At 43.8% G+C, this 17,918-nt stretch overlaps 1 long non-coding RNA gene across 1 annotated transcript; it reads right to left on the bottom strand.

Annotated features, from left to right (window-relative positions):
* Positions 1-7,365: 7,365 nt before the first annotated feature.
* Positions 7,366-16,285, bottom strand: LOC147349739 (uncharacterized). Its single transcript, XR_015150108.1, has 4 exons — positions 16,065-16,285; positions 15,144-15,227; positions 14,492-14,955; positions 7,366-8,398 (listed from the first exon to the last, which is right to left on the bottom strand). It is a non-coding gene; the product is annotated as an uncharacterized LOC147349739 (long non-coding RNA).
* Positions 16,286-17,918: the final 1,633 nt, after the last annotated feature.

The following is a 17,918-nucleotide window of genomic DNA, read 5'->3' as shown; positions in this document are numbered from 1 at the left end:
AAACAAATGGGCTTCCCTGGTGGTTCACTGGTAAAGAATCTTCCTGCCAATGCAGGAGGCATGGGTTCGATCCCTGGGTTGAGAAGATACCCTGGAGAAGGGAATGTCAACCCACGCCAGTATTCTTGACTGGAAAATTCCATGGACAGAGGAACCTGGTGGTCACGACTTAATGACGAAACCTCAACAAATCCATTCACAGATGCTGTGAAGTACATTTAGGAAGAACTTTGCTGCATGCTCTTGGAGACACCCTCGGTCTCAGAAATGCATGCGTCACCACTGGAACAAGGCTATGTAGTGTGGAGTGGGGCGAGGTGTCAGGCAGACATTCTATTGCCTGTTAGCTACCTACTAGGTGCTTGCCTGATTTTTGTGATGATTAATCCTTTAAATATTGGTTCCCAAACTATGCTACCAAGATCAACAACATCAGCATCACCTGGGACATAGATAGAAACGCACATTCGGACTGCTCAGTCATAAAAAATGATGAAATAATGCCATTTTTGGCAATCCATGGACCTAGAGATGATCATACTAAGTGAAGTAAGTCAGAAAGAGGAAGACAAACATCACATGGTATTCCTTATATACGGAATCTAAAATATGATCCAAATGAACTTATCTACGAAACAGACTCATGGACACAGAGCACAGACTTGTGGTGACTGAAGGGTGGGGGATGGGAGAGGGATGGACTGGAATTTGGGATTAGCAGATGCAAAGTACCATTGATAGAATGGACCAAAAACAAGATCCTACTGTACAGCACAGGGAGCTATATTCAACATTCTATGATAAACCATAATGGGAAAGATTATGAAAAAGAATGTATATATATATGTATAAGTGATTCACTTTGCTGTATTGCTATGGAGAAGGCAATGGCACCCCCCTCCAGTACTTTTGCCTAGAAAATTCCATGGACAGAGGAGCCTGGTGGGCTGCAGTCCATGGGGTCGCTAGAGTCGGACACAACTGAGTGACCTCACTTTCAATTTTCACTTTCACTTTTCACTTTCATGCACTGGAGAAGGAAATGGCAACCCACTCCAGTGTTCTTGCCTGAAGAATCCCAGGGACAGGGGAGCCTGGTGGGCTTCTGTCTAAGTGATTCATTTTGCTGTATAGAAGAAATTAATACAACATTGTAAATCAACTATAAGATGCACATGCGTGTCTGACTCATTGAGACCCCGTGGCCTGTAGCCCCCCGGGCTCCTCTGTCCATGGGATTTCCCAGGCAAGAATACTGGACTGAGTTGCCATTTCTTCCTCCAGAGGATCTTCCCAACCCAGGGATCAAACCCACCTCTTGTGTCTCCTGCATTGGCAAGGATATTCTTTACTATAGTACCACCTGGGAAGCTATATTTGAATAAAAAAAAAAAAAAAAAGAAAAGAAACCACTCCTTCTTACACCTTAATCTTGGACTTCTAGCTTCCAGAAATGAGAAAGTAAGTTTCTGTTGTTTAATGTCCCCCACCAAAAAAAAAGAAAGAAAAAAGAAATGCTCATTTTCGGGCCACGTGGGACCTGGTGAATCCGAAACTATGGAGGTGGGCCCCAGGGTGCCTGTTTTAAGCCCCCAGATCTTCAGTTTGAGAAGCACTGCCTAAAACATCCTCAGTCCTTTAAATAACCGTGTGTTATCATTCTCATGTAGATAATTAACCCTCAGGAAGGTGCTATCTCCAAGCTGCCCCAAACAGGAAGTGGCCTCACAAAACTGAAATACACACCCAAGTCAGCCCAACCCCAAAGTCCTCAGAGCTCGCACCATATCCATCCTGCCTTGCAAATAAAATCCAGAGTCTACTTTTATTTCCAGCTTCTCCTAACACTCCTTTTCCCCCCCAAGGCAGCCCACCACTTCTCCCTTTTGTAGTCATCTCTCAGTCAAGGAAGCCTTCTCTGCCTTGCTTTCTGAGTTTTGTCTGTGAACTAGTTAAGAGGTTTGAAGAGGTGGTATCAACAGTTGTTGTCACTCAGTCGCTCAGTTGTGTCTGACTCTTTGTGACTCTATGGGGTGCAGCACATCGGGCTTCCCTGTCCTTCGCTATATCTTGGAGAATGCTCAAACTCATGTCCATTGAGTCAGTGATGCCATCCAACCATCTTATTCTCTGTCATCCCCTTCTCCTCCTGCCTTCAACCTTTTCCAGCATCAGGATAGCAACAGTGCCTGGTATCATTCTGAGTAGTCTTTGCAAACTAGAAAACAATGCCAGCAAGTCAATCTTTTGTGCAAATGGCAGTGAAATCCCACTAACTGGCTCCCTGGCTCTGGTTTTATACAGTAAAGTCAATGACAATTCTGTTAGTCTTGGTCATTTTAAAGGCAAAAGACACTGGGCATCTGGGGAGTGGGTTCAAGGATGGAGGCTGTGTCTCACTGATGCTCAGTCCGGAAGGAAGTTAACAGAAGTGCTTAAACCTTTAGTTTCCAGCTCGTCAGCCACCAGACCACCGGGAGGAGGAGGGCAGCTCATTAGCATAAGGTGACCCTGAAGTTCTGGCTTTCAGCCTCTCCAAAACGCTGAGATCCACGAGATGGCAGCAGCCACTAAAGCATCACACACATTGTCCCTGCTACTCTGGGGATTTCCAAATTAAAGAAATATATATATCTGCAATCTGGAGAAGACCATGAAAGATCCTTCATGCCAGCCCTGCCTCCATCCTTCCAGAACTGTCTGAGCCTGAATCAATGTGAACACCCTGGTCATAAAGTGATCAGGGAAAGGAGCTCCTCCAATCTCTTTTGTGTAGTCAAAGGACTTATTTGTTTACATATTTCCCATCCTCCCAGTTATTTTTTATTGCAGCATAATTACAACCTCCTAGTTTTGTATTCTAAAAAATTCTAACCTATAGACAAGCAGGAAGATGAACACCTGCTTACTCTTCACTCCAGTCAGTCGATTATTAACATTTAACTACATTTATCTCCTTTCTCTCTCTCCCATTTTGGTTGAAGCATTTTAAAGTAACTTGCAGACATTCTGCTGTTTCACCTCCCAGCGATTCAACGTGCGTCTCCTAAAATGAAGACATTTCCCCACACGAGCACGACATCAATGTGACCCTCAAAAAATTTATCCATACTTGAATATTTGTAGCTCAGTTGGTAAAGACTCTGCCTGCAATGCAGGAGACTCTGGTTTGATTCCTGGGTTGGGAAGATCCCCTGGAGAAAGAAATAGCAACCCGCTCCAGTATTCTTGCCTGGAGAATCATAGGAGGCAGGCGGGCTACAATCCATGGACTGGAAAGTCAGACACGACTTAGTGACTCAACGACCACCATGTAATATATGGTCCCTACTTAAATAGCCCCTGTGATCCCAGGTATGGTCTTCTTTTTATTGGAGTAGAGTTGCTTTACAATGTTGTGTTAGTTTCTGCTGTACAGCAGTGTGAACCAGTCATTTGTGTACATATACCTCTCCCGCCCCCTCCCGCCCCTCTAGGTCATCACAGAGCCCCGAGCTGGGCTGCCTGGGTTCTACAGCAGCTTCCCACCAGCTGTAGATGTGACACACGGTGGTATCCGTCTGTCCGAGCTACTCTCGCAGTTCATCCGCCCTCCCCTCGCTTCCCCTGCCCCCAGTGTCCAGTCTGTTCGGTGCGTCTGTGTCTCTGTTCCTGCCCTGGAGACAGGCTCATCTGTTTCTACATTCCACGTGTGTGTGTTAATACACCATAGTTGCTTTTCTCTTTCTGTTCTTTGCAGGGATTTTCAGTCCTGGTCTGGAGTCCACTCAAGAACCATGCACTGCATTTAGTGATCATGTCTCTTTAGTTGCCTTTTTTTTGTTGTTTTCTAGAACTGTCTTTCCTCTTTTTGGGGGAGAACTTTCTTCCAGGATTTTGAGATTCTTTTGACAGTCCCGTTCGTTGGGCTTGTAGACTGTCCGTCAGCCTGGATCTGTTTTGTTATTCCTGTATGTTTAGATTCAAGGTCAATATTTTGACAAGAATTTGATCAGGTGTCCTTCCTGTTGCATCACCGTAACTGGCGTGTGCTGATTCCTGGAGATGCTGAGCTGGGGCCCCTGGCTGGGGTAGAAGACCCGAATTTAGGGTCCCGCTGTGCGACTGCAGACCAGACACTTAACCCCCTGAACCTGAGTTCTCTCCTTTGCAAAGTGAAGGGTTTGGACTTGAGAATGTGTGGATTCTTTTGACTCCAATACTCTCTGAGAGCAAGATCTACTCTTTGTGAGATGCTGATCCTAAACAAACCTTCTCCCTTTGTGCCTCACTCACCTTGTCTGGAAAATGGGACCAATAACCCCTGCCCCATGTAGTGAATTGAAAAGCAGGTGTTGTTAGGGAGAGTAGTGGGGTGTGTGTGTGTGTGTGCTCAGTCATTTTGGATTCTGTGACCTCATGGACTGTAACTCCCCAGGCTCCTCTGTCTGTGGAATTTCCCAGGCAAGAATACTGGTGTGGGTTGCCATTTCCTCCTCCAGGGGATCTTCTCAACCCAAGAATTGAACTCGCATCTCCTGTGTCTCCTGCATTGGCAGGCAGATTCTTTACCGCTGTGCCACCTGGGAAGCCCCAGAACAATATGGAATTCCCTTAAAAAACTAAAAAAAGAATTAAACAAGCTGAAAACCACAGATACAAAAATAAAGAGTTGTTCTTACTCAGGGGCAAAGAATTCTTATTCCTGAAATGAAGTAATCTGAAGATTGCCTGTGTCTTCAGAACTTTCTGCAGCTGCTCCAGCAAGAAAAAGTAGCATTTTAATCCAGACTGCTTCTCTGGAAGCCTTGGAGTTTTGAGCTGAAGGGTCATTAAAAGACCAGATGGCAGAGAAACCTTTTAGGCTACTGTTTCCAGAAGCTCCATGGTTCAATTGGAAACCCCGGTGCCCTGGCAATGCCCTGCAGAAATGAAGATCAATGTTACCATGTGGTATCAATGCATCTGTGCTTGTCCTGGGCACAGCTGCCCACCTGCTTTGGAGATGAGGAGCAGAAACAAGGCTTGGACCGGTCACATGTCACCATAGCAACGGCTGTGTGTGTGCTGTCTTGCTACCCACCAACCAGCTGTGGGGCAAGGGTAGTGCCAGGGGCCCATGGAGGGGGCCGGTGAGGATGGCAGGGAGATGTGGGAGGGTCTGGAGCAGATGGCAACAACTTCTCCTTCTATTTTTCTCTTAATTTTTTTTTTATTGAGACAGAATTCACATGGTATAAAATCCATCTAAAACAATACAATGGTTTTTGGTATATTTAAAAATAATGAAAATATTACCCCTACCTAATTCCAGAACATTTTCATCACCCCAAATAGAAACCCTGTAGCTGTTAGCAGTCACTCTCCATTCCCACGTACCCCTCCATGGATTTGCCTATCCGGGGCATTTCATATGCATGGAATCGTGTAATATTCGCCCTTCTGTGCCTGATGCAAATATGGCACAATGTTTTTAGATTTCATCCCTCTTGCAACATGTGTCCGTCCCTCATTTCTTTTTTAGGGTTGAATAATATTCCAGTAGGGCTTCCCTGGTGGCTCAGTGGTAAAAGTATCTGCCTGCAATGCAGGAGACCCAGATTTGATTCCTGAGTTGGGAACATATCCTGGGAAAAGAAACTGCAACCCACTCCAGTATTCTTGCCTGGGAAATCCCATGGACAGAGGAGCCTGTTGGGCTACAGTCCATGGGGTTACAAAAGAGTCGGAGATGACTTAGTGACTAAAGAACACTATTCCATGGTATGGATGTACCATTCTTTGCTTATCAATGCATCAATTGGTGACCATTTGGGTTGTTGCTACGTTTTGGCTCTTGTGAACGACATTGCCGTAAACACTCATGTTCAAGTTTGTGCATGAACATGTTTTCATTTCTCTTGGCTACACATCCAGGAGTGGAGTTCCTGTGTTCTCTTGTTTTTATTTCTGCCAGCCTGCAATATTTTTATGTTGCAACCCAGGCACATAAAGGGTGTGTAGGATAGAGAGGCATTGGGGCCCTTTGCCCACCGAGGGTCCTACTATTTTTCCCCTACAGTTAAGGTCTTTTACTTTCTTTACTCCCATCATGAGAGTGGTTAAATCAGGGTGGCAGCAACGGAGGTGGTGAAATGGTCTAATTCTGGATATGCTTTTAAAGTAGAGCCAACTGAATTTGCTATAGATTTGATAAGAGTGTGAAAGAGAGCCAGCAATGATTCACAGGGAATGCGCTCCAACAGTTCAGGCTCCTTGGTTCTCACCAAGTGACCTTCTCTGGGTGGAGCAGGCTGGTGCTTCAGCTGAACCTAAGTACCTTTCTCTTTGGGATTTCCCTGGTGGTGCTAGTGGTAAAGAACCTGCCTGCCAACGCAGGTTAGACATAGGAGACTCGGGTTCGCTCCCTGGATCAGGAAGATCTCCTGGAGGAAAGTATGGCAACCCACTCCAGTATTCTTGCCTGGAGAATCCCATGGACAGAGGAGCCTGGCAGGCTGAAATCCATACAGTTGCACAGAGTTGGACAGGACTGAAGTAACTTAGCCTGCACCCACGAGGTATTTGCCATCCCGGGACCAGGGTTTGGGATCCCACCTGCACCCTCCCAGTGGTGGAACTAGCTCTGCTCAGGCTGTGCTGGGCTGGAGACGTGGGGTGTGTGAGGTCAGCGTGTCCCCAGCTAAGGTTGACACGTGGTGGCCCCTTAGATGTGGCAAGTGAGATCTGCTATAAGGGATGAGGCAGCTGACCAACATTTGGAAAATGAATCAGGATCTATAAGATGGGGGTGAATAGGGTGGACAGCATGTTTACTGGAGGCAAGGAGGAGGAGGGCAGGCGTGGATGGAGGACCAGAAGCAGGGGCAGACAGGCACTGGCCATCACTTCCATTGGAAAACAGTCTCGAGCTTTTCTGTTCACAAGTCAATGGAATCATCATTGGGAAGGAAGGCTAATTTCTGTCTGGCTCTGCTGTAAGTCAGAACATGAGATCTAAACACTCATTATGGTCCTTCAGGGATGGAGATAAGCTCTCTCATTGGCCATTCATGATTAAAAGTGAATGGGTCTATCCAGAGTCAGATAGCAGGCTTGAGTCCCTTTCTCTAAGTATGAAAGAGTTATTTTTTCCTGGATCATGAAAAATAAATGCCCATTTTTCTTAATCAAGTCAGCATGAGGGATCTACGGAGGAAAGATCGCTGTTCTTGTGAGGGAGGATTTTTTGAATTTTCTGCAGCCAAATATTTCCAAGGTTGTTTCTACATGATTGGCTGGAGAAAACATTGAACTGGTGATACAATGGGGGTTCTGTAGGAGGGCCACTTTCTCAGTGGTGTGGGCCGGTGGGGAAAGGGGGCAGACCCTAATGGGGATCTGGAGTCAAGGGGCCAACATAGAGTTTATTATCATCAGGCATGTGTGTGAAAGTCGCTTCAGTTGCAACCTTTGTTACAGTTGAAATCTTTGCAACCCTTGTTGTTCAGTTGCTCAGTCATGTCTGGCTCTTTGCAAACCCATGGACTGCCACATGCCAGGCTTCTCTGTCCTTTGTCATCTCCCGGAGCTTGCTCAAACTCATGTTCATTGAGTCAATGATGCCATCCAACCATCTCGTCCTCTGTTGTCCCCTTCTCCTCCTACCTTCAATCTTTCCCAGCATCAGGGTCTTTTCCAATGAGTCAGTTCTTCACATCAGGTGGCCAAAGTATTGGAGCTTCAGCTTCAGCATCAGTCCTTCCAATGAATATTCAGGGTTGATTTCCTTTAGGATTGACTGGTTTGATCTCCTTGCTGTCTAAAAGACTTTCAAGAGTCTTCTCCAACACCACAGTTCAAAAGTATCAATTCTTTGGTGCTCAGCTTTCTTTATAGTCCAACTCTCACATCTATACATGACTGCTGGAAAAGCATACATGACTACTTCGACTTTATGGACCTTTGTTGGCAAAATAATATCTCTGGCTTTTAATATGCTAATATGTCTAGGTTGGTCATAGCTTTTCTTCCAAGGAGCAAGTGTCTTTTAATTTTGTGACTGTAGTCACCATCTGCAGTGATTTTGGAGCCCAAGAAAATAAAGTCTGTCATTGTTTCTACTGTTTTCCCATCCATTTGTCATGAAGTGATGGGATTGGATGCCATAATTTTCATTTTTTTGAATGTTGAATTTTAAGCCAGCTTTTCCACTCTCTTCTTTCACTTTCATCAAGAGGCTCTTTAGTTCTTCTTTGCTTTCTGCCATAAGTGTGGTGTCATCTGCATATCTGAGGTTGCTGATATGTCTCCCTGCAATCTTGATTGCAGCTTGTGCTTCATCCAGCCCAGTGTTTCGCATCACTATGTACCTGCAGTTGTGTCAGACTCTGCAAATGCCTTCTTTCATTTGAGTTCTCCTGGCAGCTCTGTGGGGCATCTTACAAAGGAGGAAATATCAACACAGAAAATTAAGTATCTAAAAATACAGATCTGAGATTCAAACATGATTTTATCTGGTTTCAAATCCCAATTTGGGAATTAACTTGCTATCCTAGTCTGCCTTTAGTAACCATAAGTTTGATTTTGAGATCTGTGGGTCTGTCTCTGTTTCGTAAATAAGCTCATTTGTATCATTTTAATTAGATTCCACATGTAAGTGATATGATATGATAGTTGTCTTTCTCTGCCTGACTTCCTTCTCTTGGTATGCAAATCTAGGTCCATCCATGTCGCTGCAAATGGCACTGTTTCATTTTTTTGATGGCAAAGAAGATATACAATGGTCGAAAAACTGTGGGGATAGTGGGTTGCTTGAAGGGGTGTTTTTTAGAAGCTCTCCAGTGGGGAAGAATAACGCTGGGCTTGGTTTGGGAAGGGGATAGAGATAAGAGAAACGGCCCTGTGGGTGGGCCAGCCATGGGATAGACTCAGGCCCGGGGAGCCTGGCTGTGTCCTGAGCATCCATTGCTTTGAAGCACCAGCCAAGGACAGAGTGGTGGAGACAGAGAGGACTGGAAAGAGTGGGAAGGGTGTCTGAGCACCAGATAAGAGAGTTCAGCGACAGGACTCCTTCCAGTGGGAACTGAGAATGCAAACCCGGAAAACAAGACAGAAACTTGCTTGAATCGACTTTTCAACAGCAAAGGGATTATTAAAACTGAGAATCCTGGGATGCCAAGGCTTCATCTTGGGTCCCCAGACAACGGGTCTATGACCGTCTGATTTGTTCCAGACAAATACCCAATTGTCCTTCCTGCCTTGATAAGGCCAGACAGGGGCTGAGTGCCTGTAGACAGGGTTGGTTTTCTTCCCCAAGTATTGTGAGCCGGCATTCCTGACCTTTGGAGAGCTCTGCTAGAACTTGCCGTAATGATGCTCTCCTTCAGTCGTCTGCCTGGGGCCCACTATCAGATTGTGAACTTGGATCCGTAACCATGACTGGAGACTGAGCTGACTCTAATGCATAAGAATTGTGTGACCTTGGGTAAGTTACCCATCAGGCTTATCTGTAGAAATCGACAAGCTAATTTAAAAATGTATACGAAAAGCAAAGGACCTGACATACTAAGACAGTTTTGAAAAAAGAAAATCCACTCAAAAGACAAAGGCAGAGGACTCCCCCACGTGATTTTGAGACGTACTATAAAACCCCAGTAATCAAGACCATGTGGTATTGGGAAAAGGATAGACACATAAATCAATAGGCTCAAACAGAATCCAGAAACAAACCACACGTATACGGTCAACTGGTTTCGACAAAGATGTCAGGAAGTTCGATGGAGAAAGAGTGACCTCTTCAACAGATGTTGCTGGAAAAAAATTGGATATCTAGTATACCAGAAAAGAACTTTGAACCATACTTTGCACCCTATGCAAAAATTAGCTAAGATGAATCATAATAATTGTAAAGCCTAAAACTACAAAACTTCCAGATAAAAACATAGGAAAAATTCTTTTGTGACCCTGCATTAGGAAAGGATTTCTTATATAGGATACAAAAAGCATGAACCATAAAAGAAAACAAATAAGTTGGACTTCATCAGGATTAAACACTTACGCTCTTCAAAAGACACTCATTTCAAGAAAATGAAAAAACAAGATAGTTTGGAGACAATATTTGCAAAACACATTTGATAAAGAACTAGTATTCTGGTATTAACTTTGTGAATGAAGAACTTGAATAAAGAACTCTCACAATTCAAAATAAGAAAACAAGTAACCTCGTTTTTAAAAAATGGACAAAAGACTTGAGCAGATACTTAACCAAAGAATATGTATGGGTAGAAAATGAGCCCATGAAAAAATGCTCAGCATTAGTAGTTATTAAGGAAATGTAAATCAAAATCACAATCAGCTATGAACTGCATCTTCTTTATCCATTCCTCTGTGGATGGACATTTAGGTGGCTTCGCTGTATTGGCTGTTGTGGATAGTGCTGCAGTGAACACTGGGGTGAATCTATCTTTTCATATTATGGTTTTCTCTGGGTATATGCCCAGGAGTGGAATTGCTGGATCATATGGTGGCTCTATTTTTAGTTTTTTAGGGAATTTCCACACTGTTCTCCATAATGGTTGTCCCAATTTACATTTCCATCAGCAGCGTAGGGTGATTCTCCACACCCTCTCCAGCATTTATTGTTTATAGATTTTTTGATGATGGCCATTCTGACTAGGGTGTAGTGATACCTCATCGTAGTTTTGGTTTGCCTTTCTTTAATAATTAACGATGTTGAGCATCTATTTGTGTGCTTTTCGGGCATCTGAATATCCTTCCCGTAAGAAGAATGAAATAATGCCATTTGCAGCAACATTGATGGATCTAAGACTATCATATTAAGTGAAGTAAGTCAGATAAAGACAAATATGATATCATTTAAATGTGGAATCTAATAAAATGATACAAATGAACTTATTTACAAAACAGAAACAGTCTTACAGATCTTGAAATCAAACTTATGGTTACCAAAGGGGAAACGGGGGGAAGTGATAAATCAGGAGATTGGGAATGACATATATACACTACTATATATAAAATAGATAACTAAGAGGACTTTACTGCACAGCACAGGGAACTCTACTCAATATTCTGTAACAATCTATATGGGAAAAGAATCTGAAAAAGAATCTACCTGCCAATGTAGGAGGCGCAGGAGATGTGGGTTCAATCCCTAGGTTGGGAAGATCCCCTGGAGTATAAAACGGCAAACCACTCCAGTATTCTTGCCTGAAGAATCCCCATGGACAGAGGAGCCTGGGTGGCTACAGTCCATGGGGTCGCAAAGCGTTGGACACAACTGAGCAGATATGCATGTATATGTCATAACTGATTCACTTTGCTGTATACCTGAAACTAATACAACATTGTAAATCAGCTATATTCCAATACAAACTTTTACAAAATCACCATTGGCTGCCACTCCATACCTATTGGAATGGCTGACCATCCCCAGTCCCCACTAGTCTGGTCATTGTTGGTGATGATGTTAGACTGGAGCTCTCAGAGGTTTGATTTTTTTCCCTTTTTCTGGCTTGTGGGATAGTTCCTTGCCCAGGGATTGAACTTGGGCCGTGGCAGTAAAAGCACTGAATCCTAACCACTGGACTGCCAGGAAGTTCCCTCAGAAGTATCTGCTGGGAATGCAAAGTCGAACAATCACTTTGGAAAATAGTTCAGTCGTTTCTTATAAAGTTAAAAAGACATATTTTACCACTCAGGAGCCCCTGCTAGGTGCTTACCCAAAGGAAATGAAAAGACTCACCCATGCAAAAACCTATTTGCAAATGTTTATAGTGGCTTTGTTTAAAACCACCCCAAACTGGAAACAACCCCGTTGTCTATCCATTGGTGAAGGAATGAAAAAAAATGTAGTGAATCCATATATTGCAATTCTGCTCAGCAAGAAATAGTAACAGACTGCGGTACAGACCCAGACATGGATACATCTCAAGTGTATGATGATGTTTGAAAGAAGCCAGACTCGAAAGGTTACCTATGGCATAGGATTGCATCCCTATGGCATTCTGTAGAAGGCAATTCAACAGGAATGGCCAACTCCTCAGTGGTTTCACCGAGCTAGGTGTGGTGGGGAGGGGACTGACTGCAAAGCTGCATGAGGGAGCTTTTGGGGGTTCTGGCAGGGTTCTGAATCTTGATTGTGGGTGTGGTTATTGCCAAAACTTAGAGAACTGTATTGGGCTTCTCCGATGACACAGTGGGTAAAGAATCCCCTTGTAACGCAGAACGCAAGAGATGAGGGTTTAGTCTCTCGGTAGGGAAGAGCCCCTGGAGGAGGAAATGGCAACCCAGTATTCTTCCCTGGGAAATCCCATGGATAGAGGAGCCTTGCGGGCTACAGTCTAAAGAATCTCAAAGAATCCAACGTGACTGAGTGATGATGCATGCATGTGTGCATAGAACAGTCTATTAAAAAGCTTGAATTTCACTGAGTATTAAAAACCTGACAAGGAACTTCCCTGGCAGTCCAGTGGAAGCTTTGCCTTCCAATGCAGAAAGTGCGAGTTTAATCCCTGGCTGGGGACCTAGTATCCCACATGCCTCGCGACCAGAACACATAAAATGGAAGCTATATTGTAATAAGTTCAATAAAGACTTAAACAAAACCTGACCAAAAATTAACACTTCTTGAAGTTGTATTTTCCATCAATCAAAAACAATCAAATAGCTGCAGTTTCATGTGACGTGATATGTAACATGATAAATCACACTGGGGAGATAATAAATAGCAAGTCTGCATGGAACTTATGTAGGGGAGTGGGTTTTGTAGTCCATGGTATAAGAAGGATGATGCTGGCAGAGCCATCCGGCTGGAAGGGAATTCTCTGTTCATCAGAGTGACAGGGAAGTGCTGTCCAGGGCGCTGAATTTTCCTGAACTGAGCCTGATCATGCCAACACATCTCTGAGTCCGTTTTCTGAAGCCAGGTCTCTCTCTGGACCTCGCTGGAGAGGGAGCAGGACTGTATTCTGGACACCATCACTCCCGCTGGACTCCACACCTCACACCTTAAGGCCCTTCTGTCTGCCAACTGCCTCAGCTGCCAGTGAGCACACAGCCATATCCTTGGAGCCGACAAGTCAAGAGCCAGTAATTCTCCGTCAGGCCGAGGCTACTCTCACAGCACACCACGGAATGGCCATTTCGAAGGGGTAAAGCGCAGGAAAGATCCTTAAAGCTGCCCTGAGAAGGACAGGAAAGGTATTGTTGGGCTGTCCCATTACTGGATGAACATTCAGTGACGAGTATTACCTGGTTAGAGGTAAAAATCCCCAGTATCTTCGTATTTACCTCCTAGTGGATTTGATCCTTCCAGGGCAGACAAAGTCCTTGTCAGGAACCGCTTCCTTACATGAGGGTTCGTTGCCTGGAGAGAGTATGCTTTTGTCTTCAGAAAAGTAGGTCCATTTTTGAACTACTTTCTTCAACTTTGATAAAGGGAAAAGCCCTTTTATCTCCCTTGAAGTTCTTTTCTGCTCCAGGCTCGCCTTAGCTGGATTTGCAATATTCTCTGACCCCACCAAAAGCAGGCTGCCTCTTGAAGAGTCTCCAACAGAAACTTAGTATTAAGGCAAAGCATAGACACAACCCCAAAATCTCTTCCTGTAATGAAGGAGTCTTTCTAAACTCATAAAATTATCTGATGGAACATGGTCTCAGGAAATAGAAATCTGTTTTGGGAGAACATCTGCTTTTATCATATTTTAGGGGAAAACTGAGCAAGAGAAGGAATTTGCTTATTGCTTTCCCTTTCCATGGCTTCTGTTATTTTTTTGCAAGAGACTTAGGATTTGAATTAATGTCTTATAGTTCTTTTTCCACCAACCTGAAAATTTCTCTGAGGTTTGTTTTTCTCCATCTTCCCAGTGTATAGCAGTGTTTGAAATGTAGTAGGGAGAAGGAAGGAAATTACTATTTACTGCATGTCTGTCCATTATACAGTTAGTTCTAGGGAGGTACTTTATGAGTGTGTGTGTGTGTAGATATAAGTGTATTGGTTAGCTATTGCAACAGTAATGCTGTATAACAAACCATCTCAAAGCTTAGCAGTTTAAAAAAGCCTCAATGTTTTTTTTTTTTTTTTTTCTGTTGCAGGGATTTTTTAATTTATTGACTATTTATTTTTTAAATTTAGCTTTTATTTTCTTTGGAGTATAGTTGACTTACAATGTTGTGGTAGTTTTTGGTGTACAGGAAAGTAATTTAATTATACATATATACATTTCTGTTTTTTTCAGATTCTTTTCCCATATAAGTTATTACAGAATATTGAGTAGAGTTCCCTGTGATATACAGTAGTCCTTATTGATTATCTATTTTATGTATAGTAGTGTATATATGTTAACCCCAAACTCTTAATTTATCCCTCTCTCTCACCTTTCCCCTTTGGTAACCATAAGTTTGTTTTTGATGTCTGTAAGTCTATTTTTGCTTTGTAAACAAGTTCATTTGCATCATTTTTAGATTAGATTATAAGTGATATCATATATTTGTCTTTCTCTGGCTGACTTACTTCACTTAGTGTGACAATCTCTAGCTCCATCCATGTTGCTGCAAATGGCGCTATTTCGTCCTGTTTTATGGCTGAGTAACATTCCATCACATATATGTACCATATCTTCTTTATTCCTGTGTCGATGGACATTTAAGTTGCTTCCAAGGAAGTTTATAGTAATACAATCTCGCCTCGGGAAACAAGAAAAATCTCAAACAAACAACCTAAACTTACACCTAAAGCAATTAGAGAAAGAAGAGCAAACAAAACCCAAAGTCGATCATTTGTTCTTGTCCATATTGTCTAGGCTTTGGCTGATCTAAGTTGAGTGGGGCTGGGGGTGGTTAGGTGGTTCCTTTTGCAGGTCTGTGAGTTAACCAGGATGGCTCTGTTCTGGGCTCTGGTCATTGAGGTGGCTCTTCTCCATGTGTCTCTCATCCCCCTGGGACCAGGAGTCCAGCCAAGGCATGCTTCTCTCTTGCCTATGACAGAGGGACAAGAGACCAGGTGGAAGCACACAAGGCCTCCATGGCCCATGCTAGGGATTGGTGCACCGGGTGTTCAGCTCATTCACTCTGTCAAAGCAAGTGATGTGGCTGAATCTAAAGTCAGGGGATGGGGAATCAGGCGGAGGAGGTGTTGGGCTGGGAGAGGGGCGCTTCAAACTCACCAGGCAAAGCATGAGCGAGGAACGAAGACTCAGGGCAATAATGCAGTCCACGACAAGGTTTCACCGTGACAACAACCCTGTGTGCTAGATATGCATTATTCCCATTTTATTAATGAGAAGACTAAGGGAGAAGAAGGCCAGGCCTGCGTTAAAAGCTTGTTCTCAAACAAACCAAAAAACAGTGCTATTCAGGATCTGCATTTAAAATAGAGCACTTGTTCCTAACTGTACATACATGTACACACACACACATCAGTTAGGATATATTTATATATTGTGGAAAAATGTAAATATTATACATATTTTTAGTATGTATATATCACATAGCACATGTGTATAAATATTATAGTTATACAAATATTGTAATAATTATGATATAATATATACATCACGTTATATGCATATATATATCTATCTATATATATATACATACACACATAGGCTTCCCTGGTGGCTCAGATGGTAAAGAATCTGCCTACAATGCAGGAGACCCAGGTTTGATCTCTGGGTTGGGAAAATGCCCTGGAGTAGGAATGGCTACCCACTCCAGTGTTCTTGCCTGGAGAATTCCACAGACAGAGGAGCCTGGTGGGCTATATAGTCCATGGAGTCACAAAGAGTCAGACAAGACTGAGCGACTAACACTTTCATTTTTACTAATACATATATAGTATCAATTTATTTATTATGTAGTTTATGACCACCTCGTTAAACTGTAATCCCTTTGCTCAATAAATATTACCACTTGAGGAAAAAATAAGTTTGTTCTCTTTGTAGCCTTCTCCGTTCTCTCTTCCTGGTGTTTCCTGGAGCTCCATGAACTCAAAGCCACAAGCCCAGCTGAAAGTTAAAACAATTTAACCAAGGAACTCTGTCCTGAACTAAGCTGCCGTTTGTCTGCGGTCTCGCTTATGCACTTACCCTGGGTCTGTGCCATTGCCACGCGCTGGTAGAGTTCAGCCTTTGACCAGCTGGGCTGCTTTCGATGCTCGGTCACGCCCTGCTCTGCGTGGAGCAGTCAGACCTGAAGATGCAGGCACGGGGGGCCCCCACCGCGGAAGAGGCTCTCTGTCCACTCTGTTTCTTCTTGTCCTCTTTGCCAAAATGACCCCGTTTGCTAGAGGACAATTTCAAGCCTGCTCTGGGTGGATTTCTTAATCAAAATGGATTATGCCAGCGTAAAGGAATGTGTCCTTCTAGGTTAGCTGCCAAAGGCCCCAACCATTCCACTGAACTAGGACAGTCAGAAATACTCCTCTGTGTCTGTCAGCACCAACCCAGCATCTCCTGGTGGCCCTTGGTGGTGGTCTCACTGAAGAGCTTGTCAGGTCTGAGGAGGAGATCTGGGGGGAGGCAAGGCCAGCTGGCCAGGGCAACGCTGGTGACTCAGAAGGTGACGTTCTCCTCTCTGAGTCACCGAGGAGCTCCGTGAAGGGCCCTGTGGGAGTCTGCATTTTGCCAGATGCAGACATTGTGTTTTTCCTGCCAGCGAAGTTGTTTTTCTGCCTACATGGGTCACCAGCTGGCTGCTCTCAGCGTAGATGCCCACAGAAAAGTGAACTGAAGCAAATGGTCCCCATGACAGCCCTTAAGGCTCACAACGCACCTCTGCTCTGTGGGTGAGAAGCATCTGGAAGTCGGGGGTGGAGGTACCTCACAGGGTGCCCTGTCTGTCTGCAGACTTCTTGCATGTACCACTCACAGCCATTTCAAAAGTTTCTTTTTTAACTTTTCATTTTTTTCATTTATTTTTGCATTTTTAACACCAAGAACATTTTGTATTGCAGTATAGCCGATTAACAGTGCTGTGGTCATTTCAGGTGAACAGTGAAGGGACTCAGCATATATGTGTATCCACCTCCCACAGACTCCCCTCCCACCCAGGCTGCCACATAGCATTGAGCAGAGTTCCATGTGCTGTAAAATAGGTCTTTGTTGGTTATCCATTTTAAATATAGCAGTGTGTACTGAACTTTTTATTTTGTATTGGGGCATAGCTGACGAATAATGCTGTGATAGTTTTAGGTGAGCAGTGAAGGGACTCAGGCAAACATCATAAGAATCCATCTCCCCCACATTCCCCTTCCATCCAGGCTGCCGCATCACACTGAGCAGAGTTCTCTGTGCTAGACAGTTGGTCCTTATTGGTTATCCATTTTAAATACAGCAGTGTGTGCATGTCCATCCCCAACTCTTTAACTATCCCTTCCCTCTATCCCTCCCCCTGGCAACCATAAGTTCGTTCTCTTAAGTCTGAGTCTCTTTCTGTTTTATAAGTTCATCTGTATCATGTCTTTTTAGATCCCACATATAAGGGATGTTGTACAATATTTCTCCTTTTCTATCTGACTTATTTCCCTCGTGCGACAATCTCTAGGTCCATCCACCTTGCTGCTAATTCCCTTATTTCATTGCTTTTAACGAGCCATTGCCAAAGTTTTGAACAGTTACCTCTGACATCCTGACTGGATCTCAGACAAAACCTCATTTCCTGTCTCTTTGGACCCTCTCCACATGAGCATTGTTCCCAGCCATGTCTCTGAGGCAGCCCAGTAGAAGGAATGTTTCTTACCCAGGATGGGGGGGCGGTGGGCTAGGGGGAATGATGGAGACATCATTTCAGATAAACCAGCAAAATGCTTGTTTCTTGGGAGAGCGATGGGTTTCAGTTTTGGAAAAATTTCTGAGCGACTTTGAAAATGTTGGTGGGTGAATGGGGTTATTGTAATGCCAGTCATCTTTATATACCTGTTACTCACCACTGCTTGTAATAAT

The sequence above is a fragment of the Bos grunniens genome, chromosome 21, assembly GCF_055505025.1.
Source record: "Bos grunniens cultivar Pamir isolate PY7600 chromosome 21, Bosgru_T2T1.0, whole genome shotgun sequence".
NCBI lineage: Eukaryota > Metazoa > Chordata > Mammalia > Artiodactyla > Bovidae > Bos > Bos grunniens.
The sequence above is the reverse complement of the archived record's forward strand: the minus strand, read 5'-3'. Positions and strand labels throughout refer to the sequence as shown.